Source organism: Penaeus monodon, chromosome 2 (genome assembly GCF_015228065.2).
Source record: "Penaeus monodon isolate SGIC_2016 chromosome 2, NSTDA_Pmon_1, whole genome shotgun sequence".
Taxonomy (NCBI): domain Eukaryota; kingdom Metazoa; phylum Arthropoda; class Malacostraca; order Decapoda; family Penaeidae; genus Penaeus; species Penaeus monodon.
In genome coordinates this window covers 28,776,187-28,789,547 of record NC_051387.1, presented here as the reverse complement: position 1 = coordinate 28,789,547, position 13,361 = coordinate 28,776,187, and the positions used below count along the sequence as shown (strand labels likewise).

Below are 13,361 nucleotides of genomic sequence, written 5' to 3'. Positions count from 1 at the left end.
TTGTTTTTGTAGTTTTAGCGAAATTATCCTTATAGCCGTTTTCTTTTTTCTTTCGATTATATAGGAAGTCTTCATTTTGCTTCGTTCTTAAGACCCAAAAGTCTATTTTATTCGATTTCTATTTACCTTAATTTAATAGATCTCTAGTCTTCCGAGTATTTTACACTCGTCATCTTTTACTTCCATCTTTTTGTTCGATATTTTTAAATTTTATATTAATTAGGAACTATTTTTTTTTCTATTCTTCTTGCAATGTAAGCATGTATATTTTAGCCTGTATGGTAAAGCTTACAATTTAATAAAATTGGAAGAAGTATAGTTCGTGACGTAAACCATGGCGTCACGAGCACTATAAATACTGCCAAAAACGGCGCGAAATATACTTGCTTGCTTGCTTGAGATTTGCGAAGTTCTGGCTTCGCCCGGGCCTTTCACTTATGGCCCGGCCTGTGTCAGCTTTTTATGGCTGTCTCATTTGTTGGTCTGACACTCGGTGCTTACCGTGGCGGTGGGATTGCCAGCGAAATATACTCAGTATGGACCAGATACCCTGTGTGTCATTACCCGATGTAGCGTGGTGAAGCGGCCACGCCCCCGAAACCGAGAGAAGTTAAGTCCTGTGTGCTGACGTTCATTTTTCTGAGGAGCTGGACGTGATCCTTTTTTTAATTTTCATATAAATTTTCATATAATCTTTAAAAATTAATCATAATTAATTTACTTTTTATTTAACTATAATATCAGGACTCGTAAAGAGTGGCTTTTTCTATTTATTTTATTAAGCATCAAATCTTTTTTTTTTTTTTTTTTTTTTTGATGCATTTTAGAAATATTACTTTGTGCTCCATAATGAATCTAAATGGAAGCTAAGAGATCTAGCTGATACAAAAGGGGAAACCCATAGGCTGAATGTCAAGGAGTTGATGATGATGCTCGGTCTTTGTTTGTTTGTGCCTAGATGCCTCACGCTACCACAACGCATCTAGACACTGTGAACCCACACCAGTGTACATACATTTTAATAGCCACAGAGCAAAGAACACCTCACAATACCATAATTATAATTGTCATATTCGAAATGCTGATACAATCGTCATTATTGTTATACAAAGTGTTATGTAATGTTGCTGCAAATCATCATCATGAGTGCTATTGATATTAGCATAACAAAATTTTAGTATCATTATATTAGTTGTTATTCATATGATTGCTTAGGTACGTATTATCCCTGTTACTTTTATTGTTTTTGCCATTATTAGTGTATTATCATCATTAATCTATTATCACTGGCATGATTAGCATTATCACCATTAAATGTTTATATGTAATTATTTTATTACTGCCTTTCTTACTGTTTCTGTATATTCATTTAAAATGTTTGTATATGAAACGGGAAGCAATATTTTGCCCATCTGCGATGTCACTACCTAATGAATGGGATCCTGTGGCTATGCAGTCCTTACTACAGTGGCCTAGAAGTAAGCGTTTTCACATTTTTCTTTTTTCCTCTCTCTCTCTCTCTCTCTCTCTCTCTCTCTCTCTCTCTCTCTCTCTCTCTCTCTCTCTCTCTCTTCTCTCTCTCTCTCTCTCTCTCTCTCTCTCTCTTTCTTTTACTTTCCTTTGTTTTGCAAGGTAAAGCTGATAAAAGCCCATCCGTACTCACAGGAGGTGACATGGACTCCGCACACCTGGGAGTCGAGAGGATATTCGCGAAACTCCATGTGGCAGGAAAGCCTCAGCGTTACTCTGAAATTATGAAATCAGCTGAACTTCCTCCTCAACAATATAAATGAATAATAAAGAGCCGCGACTAAATCTCTAAAGTTAACTACTAATGTCTATTTCGCATTTTTCCACATTCTGGCGAGATAGTAGCCGAGTTCATCCATGCCTGTCCATGTCCATGTTGATGTCAAAATCTTGCTGGCGATTTATTCTGGATAAGTATGAATTACTATTACAGGGGGTAAAATCCTTCTAACTGGACACTCAGCATCCATGGTCTATGGCTGTCTAGTGCCCTGGTCTGCTATGTGACAATGATGCCCCTCCCCAAGTTCAGTATCAAGTAAATATAAAGATCGATTTTCCGTCATTCACAATCGTTTCCAGGGAAGTTCAAGGTGTCGTTTGGTAGTAAAAGAAATATTTCCCAATATGATAGAATACAAAAAAATGTAGACGCTATCACTACTATGAACAATATTAATAATAGTGATATAACAACAATAAAAGCGATAATGATAATAACAGTTATAATAGTAATAATTATGGAAATAAAAATAACAACAATAATTTTATTATCATTATTATTTTTATCTTTTATTCTTATTATTATTATTATTATTATTATTTTTATTATTTTTTTATTTTTGTTGTTGTTTTTTATTATTTTTTATTATTATTATTATTTTTTCTTATTCATTATTTTATTAAATTTTTTTATTATCCTACTTGTGTTTCGTCCGTTCAAACGTTCCCGCCCAAAATATATTCCAGTGACTACAGTTTCATAAATTCATTTGGGTGAAAAGGGGGGTGTTTTCTTGTCACACAATATTAAAAAAAGGCACACATACATGCCCATAATACAAGTATTGAGAATCGTATTGGACTCTTATTACATTATGTTTTTTTTATAACTTATTATTTTTATTGATTTTATTTCTTTATTTATTATTATTTTAAATCTTCGGGAAGTACCCGTATGAACTATTAAACCGTCAGTTTATGCTTTTACACAACTGTCCGGGAGAAAATTTAAAGAAAAAAGGCAGGAGAGAAGGGGAAAAAAAGGGGGGGGAAAAAGGAAAGGGGAAGGGGAAAAAAAAAAAAACAAAGGACGGGAAAGAAAAAGGGGGAGGGGTATTGGAAGGAAAGAAAAAAGGGGGGGGAGGAAAGGGGAAAAAGGGAGCGAGGAGGTGGAAGAATTAACGGGGAAGAGGGGGACTGGGGGGAAAGATTTGGACTTAAAGGGGGGAGGGAAGAGTAATCTAAAAAAAGTTTTAAAGTGAGAGGGGAAGAGGGGAAATAAAAAGTAAAATGGGGCGGATAAAAAAAAAGGGGGGGGAGGGGCAAAAGGCAGGAAGGAAGTGCAAGAGGGAGGCCTCTTTTTCGTGGATCCCCCGGGGGCCCCGGGAGTAAAAAATTGTACAATACTGTTGATGGTATAAAGGGAAAATGGATTATCATGATGAAAATGATAAAACAAATAAACCAAACATAACAACAGCAACGATATAGTTGAAAATGAGTAGGGGTATATACGACAGAATTAAACACTTTCAGTCGTACAAATGTGAAAGTAGCATGCCCCGTGACGTAATCATGACCTTGACGAAACCACAAACCGCAAACCGCAACCAAATATCCACAACAACATAATCAATACCCAAAATCATTAACCTACTTTCACATGTGCATTTTATGTTCGTAATACGCTCTAAGAGAAATTATGAAACAAATGATGTACTACAGACGAGTATCCCCTCCAATGTGGGGTGACAGTGACTAGATTAATGACACAGCGTAACCACACAACCTTATCGGAGTGAAAGCATTTAATATCGGGGCAACCACAGCCCATAGCTAACGAGGCAAACGCGCACACCTTATGGTTAAAAATGGTGCATCTAACAAAAGTGACCATAAAATGATTAATAATAAATATCCTATCCGAAATCATTATATAGCCAGTGATTAAACGGGGATCTCCCCCAAGCAGGTTGCATAGATCAAATCCCCCCGCGAAATCCACACCTTGTCGAGAGTAAAAGCGGGTTAATGATCAGGGGTAACCCCCAGCCGTAGCTAATGATGACTAGCACACACACCTTGGGGTTGAAAAGGTACTCATAACGAAAGATGACCAATATCGTAACCAAATCATTACCCTAGGCAGATGCTACGATGCTCACCCGCGGCTCCTCCCATCCACACCCAATATACCATGTTTGAATTTTGTACCGAGATCGAAAAATTGATTCTGTTCAGACGGGAAACCCCTCTCTCCAATGCTAAAACTGTCAAAAAAATAATAAATGGGCACACGGGTCTCTAATGCCGATCATTTCTGCTCCTTCTCACTGTACCAAGTTAAGAATAAAATTAAGTGAAAAGGGTTATAAAAAACTCGTTATAAAATATAGTTTTTTTTTTTTGATTGAAAAAACACTATCAATCGCTCTCATGCACACACACACACACCACACACCACAACACACACACACACCACCCACACACCCCCACACAACACACCCACACACACACCTTTTTTTTTTCCCACCCTGCATATGATGCAGTGAAAGGAAATTTCTAACCCTGCCTGCATTACTATCACTCTGCTGTCAAATCCTCATCGTTTTTGTTAAGTAAATGAAGGAATAAGTCAGCATAAAAGGGAGGCGGTGCAGACGAGGAAAACCTCCATTTCGATTATACGCATCCCAAACAAACTTCTCTCCCCCGTGTGATGCCCCGTTACCAAAATCAAAACCGTGAAAATGTGAAATATATTGGATAGATCATTCACCGTGGCAGCTTTGGATTTTTTTGATGGGGTTGTTCAGGACCATCTTTTAGCGAAAATTAGAGCTGTTGGAAGATATTCTTTTGTCTCGGTCGTATCCCCTTTTAAATGACGTCTTCACCAGGGGATTACTAAAATTAACCTTTTCTTCATCGGGGTGATATCCCAGGTGGCGACATTTTTATTTGCAGTTACGGGGTTTTCTCCATTAAATATTTTTTTTTTCTTCCGCGTATTTCACTCACTTTCCCCCCAAAACGACTAAACGGGGCTTTAAATCCCATTGCGGCAAATTTTCCATGCTGGCAACTATTAATTGGGGGGCGGGGGAACCAAAAAACAGGCTTAAATTTTCTGTGTAAATGTAAAATGCTTACCCTATTTCATAGTTCCCCTTTTCATCTTATAAACTAAAAGGTTTTAATTACCTAATAGATTAAAAAGTCGCGGGTTTTATTCTTTTGGGGCATTAATGGGGTTTTTTCGGGTATTACACCAGGTCAAAGAGGGGTTTCCCCCTCTTTTACGCCTGAACGCCAAAACAACCACTTCTTCTTGCTCGAGGTAATGATGAAAAAATCCAAAGATTAAAATCAGACTTTTTTTTTTTTTTTTAAAAATGCATAATATAAAAAAGGTGCGACCTAATAAAAAAATTAAATTGAAATGACTTAATTTCGCAGAACAAAGCGACCTCCTCTATATTTTAAACGTGTTATATAGCCTTTTTTACATCCCAAAGACTCTTCAAAAAAAATATATTTTTTTAAAAGGATCTAAAATTCTTGTTGTATTTATTATACTCTAAATTACACAAAATACGCCCTAAGAGGCGATAAACAAATAACGGGTTTAAAAATTTTCTGGAAAAAGAAATGCGATAAACCATATTTTCATACCTTTGCACTTTTCATACTTAAAACAAAAAGGTTTATTTACCAAATAGATTGGGAATGCTTTGGTTTTTTTCTTTTTGAGAGCTTTAAATGGGTTTTTTCAAGGTATCACACCATTCAAAGAGGGTTTTTTCCCCCTTCGTATTTACGCCAAACCCAAATTTATCTCCAACAGCGTCACTATTGCCTATGTATAACTATTGTTTAAATTTGAACTGACTTGAAAAAGGCCCGGGTTTACAGACAAATGATCACCCTCATAATCAAAACAAAAACCGCGAAAGGGGAAGCGGATAGAAGTGGGGCCGGGGTAAGCCCAAAATTTCAAGGTTCCCCCCAAAAAAGGGAAACCCTTTTCCTTCCCTTTCCACCGCCCCTGCCCCCACATTCCCCCAAACCCCATTAAAACCAAAAATAGTAAAAAAAGAAGCAAAAAAACAAAACCAGTCCAAGCCCCCTGCTTAAGGAGTAATACGCTCTGCACTGAAGTGTTACAGGTGGGATCACCCTATAGCTAATGATGTGAAAAATCAATTGAAAAGCCCGCTGTCATTGTCGCTGACGACCCCCCTCCATCATCACCCCCCTCCCCCCCCATATCCTTTATTATGACTTAAAGTTTTACACAAACACACGTCCTAAGAGGCGTAACCAAATAACAGGGTTTTAAAGCTCGGGTTTTAAATGAAAATGCGAAAACCAATTTTTTCTACTTTGCACGTTTCTACTTAAAAAAAACTAACGGTTTTATTACCTAATAGACTGAGAAGACGCGTCTGATTTTTTTAGAGAGCCTAATATTGTTTTCAGGTATCAACACCGGGTAAAAGACGGTTTCCCCCTCAATTTACGCCGAACACCTAATTATCTACCAACAGCGCACCCCTGTCCCAGTGTTACTCATTTATGTTTTGAAAAATTAAACCCTCAAGGGACAATGGGGGTATATTTCCTAAAATTTTCCCTGCCGCATTTCTCGATGTTTTACAATCTAAATGAAAATTAGGAAATATATTTAGTTTTCCCTTAAGACCCATATTAACTATATACAAGGGTACCCTTTTCCATAAGAGATCCATAACAATACTCCTCCGTTTTTAAATTTCACACAGAAAGTGGACTACTCTTCAGCAATTTATCCCCCTCCTCGAATTGTCTATAGTACCGGCTACAGTATATGGGAAAGAAAAAAACGATGCAACGGTAACAAATTTTGTTTCGCTTTCGGGCCCACCACTTTTTAGTAATACATACTATTTTTTAAAATTTTTTACAAAGAGAGAACTAATAAAACGTTATCCCCGTTTTCCCTTCGTTTCAGATAATATTTCTCCCTGTAATGTTGACCGCAGCTTAACAGGGGGCTCTATATTCCGCACGCGCCACACTCTCACTGCCCGGGGATGCGCCGGGGGGAAATAAAACGCACCTATTAAGGGTTTTTAAACTAGTCGGTGAAGTCTTATTGTACAAGCTGAGGTATTCCCTGTACCTGTTGGGGTCGTCCATTATCTGGATATTGCTGGGGCTTGTCGATTTTGGGAAAGGCATCTTTAGAAAAATAAGATTTTTTTGTTAAAGATGTAGAAAGCTAAACTTTTTAAACACTTACCATATTTTTCCCAAGCCCTGAAAAAATGCTCTTCATATAAATTTACTTCAAAAATCCCCCTTGTTTTGAAAAAAGGGATTTGTTTTCCCTTAAGTTATGAAAAGAAGTTTTTTTTCCCCCCCTTATTATGGGTAATTTGCAAATTTTTTTTTCTCCAAAACGAATGCTTTTTTACTTGCATTTAAAAAATTTGTTTGGGGGGGGCGGTTTTTTTCCCTTAGGGCTGTGATTTTCCCCCCTTTCTCTTAACTTCCCTCCCGCTGTATGTTTCTATTATACACTTTACTCCCAGTAAAAAAGAATATCTAATGTAGACACACAAAAAGAAAGCACCTTATTTTTTTTATTTTGCAAAGAACGTTTTTTATTTAAAAAATAAAAATTGTTGTTGATAACTCGGGTTTTAAAAAAAGAAAAAAAAAAAAAGCATCAGTTGGAAAAACACATGCTGTTGCTAAGATCAACGCATCGCGGGGGTCTGTATATTTTTCCCTCTGGTAAAAATCCCCCTGGTCAAAATCTTGCTTTAGGCTAATTTGTGTGTGTCTTTGTCCAAAAGGAACAATTATAAAAGATTACTCATGAGGGGGAAACAAGTTATATTTTTTTACTCATTTTTTTTATATTTCTAAAATTCTTGGTTTTGATAAAAAGTCAATTTCTAAATGGGAAAAGTTTTAACAATTAATCAAAAAACTTCTTTTTTTTGATTTTGAAGATAGAAAAAGTTTACATGGGTCTTTAAACATTTTCGTCCCCGCAGCAACTAGGGCATAGTGAAAAATTTTAGGGGAAGGATGTTTTCTTCATTTGGCATGTTTTATATCGTTCTTTAGAAAAGGGAAAGGCAAGTAGCAAGTTTTATTCGTTCACTTAAGATTTTTCTCTCTTGTAAAAAATTTAAAAAAATAAGTATGTATTACTTTTAAGTGGTGCCCGAAGCGCAAACAATATTTGTTAGTGCATCGTTTTTTTTTCTTCCATATACGTTAGCCCGGTACTTGACAATTTCGAGGAGGGGGGGTAAATTGCGAAAGCTAGTCCCCTTTTCCCCTGCTGATATACATAAAACAGGATGTATTGTTATGCGATCCCTTTTGGAAGATACGCTCGTCGAATATTTTACATTGGGTCTTAAGGGAAAACAAAAATATTTTCCCAAGTTGCTGTAGATTTTAAAAAAATCGAGAAATGCGGCAGGGAAATTTTTGGAATATACCCCTTGTCCCTTGGGTTAAATTTTCAAAAAAACTGAGTCAACACTGGGACAGGCGGGGGACGCTAGTTTTAGATAATTAGGTTTCGGCTAAAAAATGAGGGGGAAACCCGTCTTGACCCGGTGTAGATACTTTAAAACACATTCGGGTCTCTAAATAGAATCAACTAGCGTCTTCTCAGCTATTAGGTAAAAAACCTGTTAGTTTTATAAATATGAAACGTGCAAAGTTGAAATTTGGTTTTCGCATTTACATTTACACGAGACTTTAAGCCTGTTATTTGTGTTATCGCTCTTAGGAGTGTGTTTTTTGAAGCTTGAGAGTCAAAAAAAGGCCCTATGGGGGAGGAGGGGGGGTGATGATGGAGGTGGGTCGTCAGCGGCAACTGCAGCGGGGTATCATATTGATTGTGTCACACTCATTTTATAGGTGTACACTCACCCGTAACACTTTAGTGCAGAGCTTTTTTTCTCCTTAAACAGGGTTGGACTGGGGTTTGTTTTTTTTGCTTCTTTTCTTACTATTTTTTGGTTTGTAAAGGGGGATGGGGAATGTGGGACAGGGGGGTAGGAAGGGAAGGGAAAGGGTCACCTGTTTTTTGGGGAACCCTTTAAATTTTGGGCTTTCCTGGCCGACTTCTACCTCTTTCCCCTTGCGCGGTTATTTGTTATTGGTTATAGGGGTGACAAATTTGTCTGTAACACGGCCATTTTTCAAATCAGTTACAGTTTAAACAATAGTTATACATATGGGCAGTAGTGACCTAGTTGGGAGATAATTAGGTGTTTAGGTGTAAATACGAAGGGGGAAAACCCCTTTTTGTCTGGTGTGATACCTTGAAAACCCCATTATGATTCTAAATAGAAAAAAACCAGCGTCATTTCAATCTATTAGGTAATTAACCTTTTTGTTTTATAAATAGAAAAAATCAAAGGGATGAAAATTGGTTTTTTTGCATATACATTTTCACAGAAAAATTTAAACCTGTTATTTTTGTTATCGCTCTTAGGGGGTTTTGTTTGTGTAAGCTTTGGGTCATAAAAAAGTCCAAAAATTTTAGACCCTTTTTAATAAAAATATATTTTATTATGAAGATGCTTTGGGATGTAAAAACGGCTATTAAACACGTTAAAATAGGGGGGAGGGGCAGCTTATTTGCGTTCGCGAAAAAAGTCATTTCTTTTGAATTATTCTTATTAGTCGCCCTTTGTTTTATATGCATTTGTAAAAAAAAAAATTAAAATTTTAATCTTTGCGATTTTTTTATCATTTCCTCTGAGCAAGAAGAGGGGGTTTTTAGGTGTTCAGGCGTAAAAACGAGGGGGAGGAAACCCGTCTTTGCCGGTAGATACCTTGGAAACCCTATTAAGCTCCTAAATAGAATAAAACCCCGACTTTTCAATCTATTAGGGAATTAACCTTTTTTGTTTATAAGCATGAAAGGTCAAAAAATTGAAATATGGGAATCGCATTTTCTTTACACAGAAAATTTAAGCCCGTTTTTTTTTCCCCCCCCCAACAAAATCAATGTTTCCGCATGGAAAAATTGCCCTCAATGGTATTTTTAAACCCCGTTTTTTCGTTGGTGAGTGAATAGTAAATTTCAATACGCCAAAAAAGAAAAGAAAATATTCAATGGAAAACCCACTATATGCAAATAAATAAATGTCGCCACCTGGGGATATCACCGGATGAAGAACGGTTTTAAATTTCCCTAATCCACTGGTGACAGCTGCTTTAAGAGGAGGATCACCGAGACAAAAGAATTATCTTCCCAAAACTCTAACTTTTCGTACAAAATGGTCCGACAATGCCCCATCAAAAACCAAAGCTGCCACCGTGAAAAATGATCTATCCAAAATATTCTCATCATTTGCACGGTTTCGATCTTTAACGGGGCTCGCACGGGGAGAGGAGTTTTTTTGGCAGCGGTATAACAGCAATGGGGAGTTTTCCCCCGTCTGCACCCCCTCCGTTATATGCGACTTTATTCTCTCTTGACTTAACAGAAACGATGAGGATTCGACGAGATGTAGAAAAGCAGCCGGGTTAGAAATTTTTCCCTTTTCATTGCCTCTTGCAGGGTGGGAAAAAAAATGGTGTGTGTGTGTGTGTGTGGGGGTTTTTTGTGTGTGGTGTGTGTGTGTGTGTATGTGTGGTTTTTGTGCGTGAGAGCGCATTGTAATGGTTTTTACAATCAAAAAAAAAGCATTATTTTATAAAGGTTTTTTTTAATCCTTTTCACTTAATTTTATTCTTTTCTCTGGTACGTAGAGAGGACAGAAATGTCGGTCATTAGCAGACCTGGTTTTACCTATTTATTTTGATTTTTACATTTCAGTCATTAGGAGAGCGGTTTCCCTCGTCTGTAACAGAATCAATTCTCGTTCGGTACAAGTTTAAAAATGGGAATATTGCGGTGTGGGTGGGAGGGCTGCGGGTGATCATCTTAGCATCGCCTACGGTAATGATTTTCGGTTTTCGGATATTTTGGGCATCTTTTGTTATGATTCATTTTCAAACCCAAGGGGTTGGTGCTAGTCTCATTAGCTAGGTCTGGTGGGTTACCTCGTGATCATTAAACCCGCTTTCACTCTCAAAAAGGGGGTGATTACGCGGGGTCATTGATCTATGCAACCTGCATTGGGGGGATCCCCGTCTGTACAACTGGCTATGGGGGAATGTTTCGGATACGGGTATTGATTTGTTAATCCTTTTAGTGCATCTTTCTTTATGATGCCCATTTTAACCATAAAGGGGTGCGCGTTAGCCATCGTTAGCTTGGGGTAGTGGTTTTCCCGTGATCATTTAACCTCTTTCACTCTCGAAAGGTTGTGGGTTACGCTGTATATTAATCTATTCACCTGTCACCTACATTGGGGGGGATACTCGTCTTAGTACATCATTTGTTTCATTATTTTCTTATGTGCGTCTGTACGAACAAAAAATGCACATGTAAAGTAGGTTTAAAGATTTCCGGGTATTGATTAGTTGTTGTGGATATTGGTTGCGGTTTGCGGTTTGTGGGTTTCGTCAAGGCCTGATTATCACGGTCACTGACCTACTTTCACATTCATTACGTACATGAATGTGTTTAAATTTAGTCGTATATACCCTATTAATGATATCAAATTATTATTATCAAAAAATGATAAGCATCATCATTATCATTTTTTGTTAAACATTAAAATTATTTTTTAAGAAATTGTAATTTTGTTTCTTAGATTTCATCACCATCATCTCATCTCTTACTAAATTGTAAAAATTATTGATTATTATTTTTATCATTATCTTTAATATTTTCATTATTCATTATCTTATTATTCATTTTTATATATTATTTTACTATATCATCATTACATCCCATCATCTCATTATTCATTTTTTTTATATTACTATTATATCTATTATTATTATTATTATATTATCATCATAATCATCATTATTTCATTATCAATATTTAAAATTACAATTATTTCCCTTTTTATTTTCATTATTTTACTTGTTGATATTTTCCATCATTTTCTTACGATATCATTAAAAATATTTCCATTATTATTTAAAATCATTATAATTTTTTTATCATATCATCTCGTTATTTTGAGAACTTATAGTATCTCTTAAGTTATAAATTACTTCTTTAAAAATATTTTATTATTTTAGTAGTAGTAGTAGTAGTATATTTCATTTTTTCTTTTTTTATTGTTATCTTATCATTCATTTTAATGATAATTCCTCATAATTCATCAAAAATTTTAAATAATTTTTTTTAATTATCATTATTTTTTTCATTTTACATTATGTTTTATTCTATTTTTAAATTTTTCCTATTTTTTATCTTTATTTTTTTTATTTTTAAATTTTGTTTTTTTTGTTTTTATTATTGTTTTTTGTTGTTTTTTTTCTTATTATTTTAAATTTTTTTTTTTTTATTATTTTATCATTATTCCATATTTAAAAAAACTTATTTTTTTATTATTACTATTATTACATTATTTTTTATTATTATTATTTTCCTTTTTATTAACTTTTTCTTTTTATTAACTATTTTTTCCGTTATTTCTTTTTATAACCCTAAAACCTTTTCGTTATTATTACTTTTCAATAATAATACTATTGATTATAAGAATAAAACAAATAACAATAATACTGATAATTTCTCATTCTACTGTCAGTTTCTCAAAAGTGTGCCAGTAATGAGTTGTTTAAGAGAAGCTAATAACAGAACTATAAATAAATACAGACCTCATGCTGTACAGAACGTCGCCAGTCTTGTATATTCTATACAGAACGTTAGGCATGGACACCGTATGGATCTCGCCGTCCTTCAAGTTGCTGAAGTACGTATCAGGTTTCCACAACTTTGCCAGCGTCTGCCAGTAAGTAAATTGTGATACAAAAATGAAGCAAGTTATTCTAGCATGCACAAAAGGAAGACACACACACGTGTGTGTGTGTGTGTGTGGGGGGGGTGTTTTGTAGTGGGCTGCCGCTCTTATAGCTGATACTGACGGAGGCACTGATGAATGCGCTGTTGGAGGCGCTGCAGAAGGTACCGCCTGGCGGAGGCGCTGAAGGAGGAGGATGAAGACGTCCTGGACATTTTAAGATTTCGAGGCCCATGATGACCGAGATAACGACGTCCCGATGTCACACTCGAGGCCTGCGAAGGATGACGTCAGGAGGTCGCCCTCGTAGATACGGTGATTTCAAGATGGCGCCCAAGATGGCGACGGACAAGGCAGAGGGAAAACCTTTTTTTTCCTCCTTCTTTTCTTTCTTTTAGTGTTCATATTATTTTATATGCATGTGGTGTAACGCCTGGTTTATCCCTTAACAAGTGAAATACTGAAACAAGTGAAGTAACCCAAGAGGGTCTTACCAGATGTACCCCACGGGTGGAAAACCCCTAACCTTATCAGAGGATCCCCCAATTTTTAACTTAGAAAAATTCTAAAAACCCAAGATACAGGCGTTTTAAAAACAATAAATAATAAAGAAAAAACAATCTTTATTTTTCCTTTTGATAAAAATTAATCCCAAGTTGGAGACCTGACACTCCCAAATCAGTGGTGGCATTTACCTTTTAATTGTGGAATGTTAAACAT

The 13,361-nt window shown here is 36.0% G+C and overlaps 1 long non-coding RNA gene across 1 annotated transcript in view; it reads right to left on the bottom strand.

Moving 5' to 3' along the window:
* LOC119582108 overlaps positions 1-12,625 on the bottom strand; it is a 13,294-nt gene extending 669 nt beyond the window's left edge. Inside the window, exons 1-2 of the long non-coding RNA XR_005229614.1 lie at positions 12,499-12,625; positions 1,664-1,746 (exon numbers count right to left, since the gene is read on the bottom strand). This is a non-coding gene — a long non-coding RNA (uncharacterized LOC119582108). The remainder of the gene's footprint in view (positions 1-1,663; positions 1,747-12,498) is intronic.
* Positions 12,626-13,361: the final 736 nt, after the last annotated feature.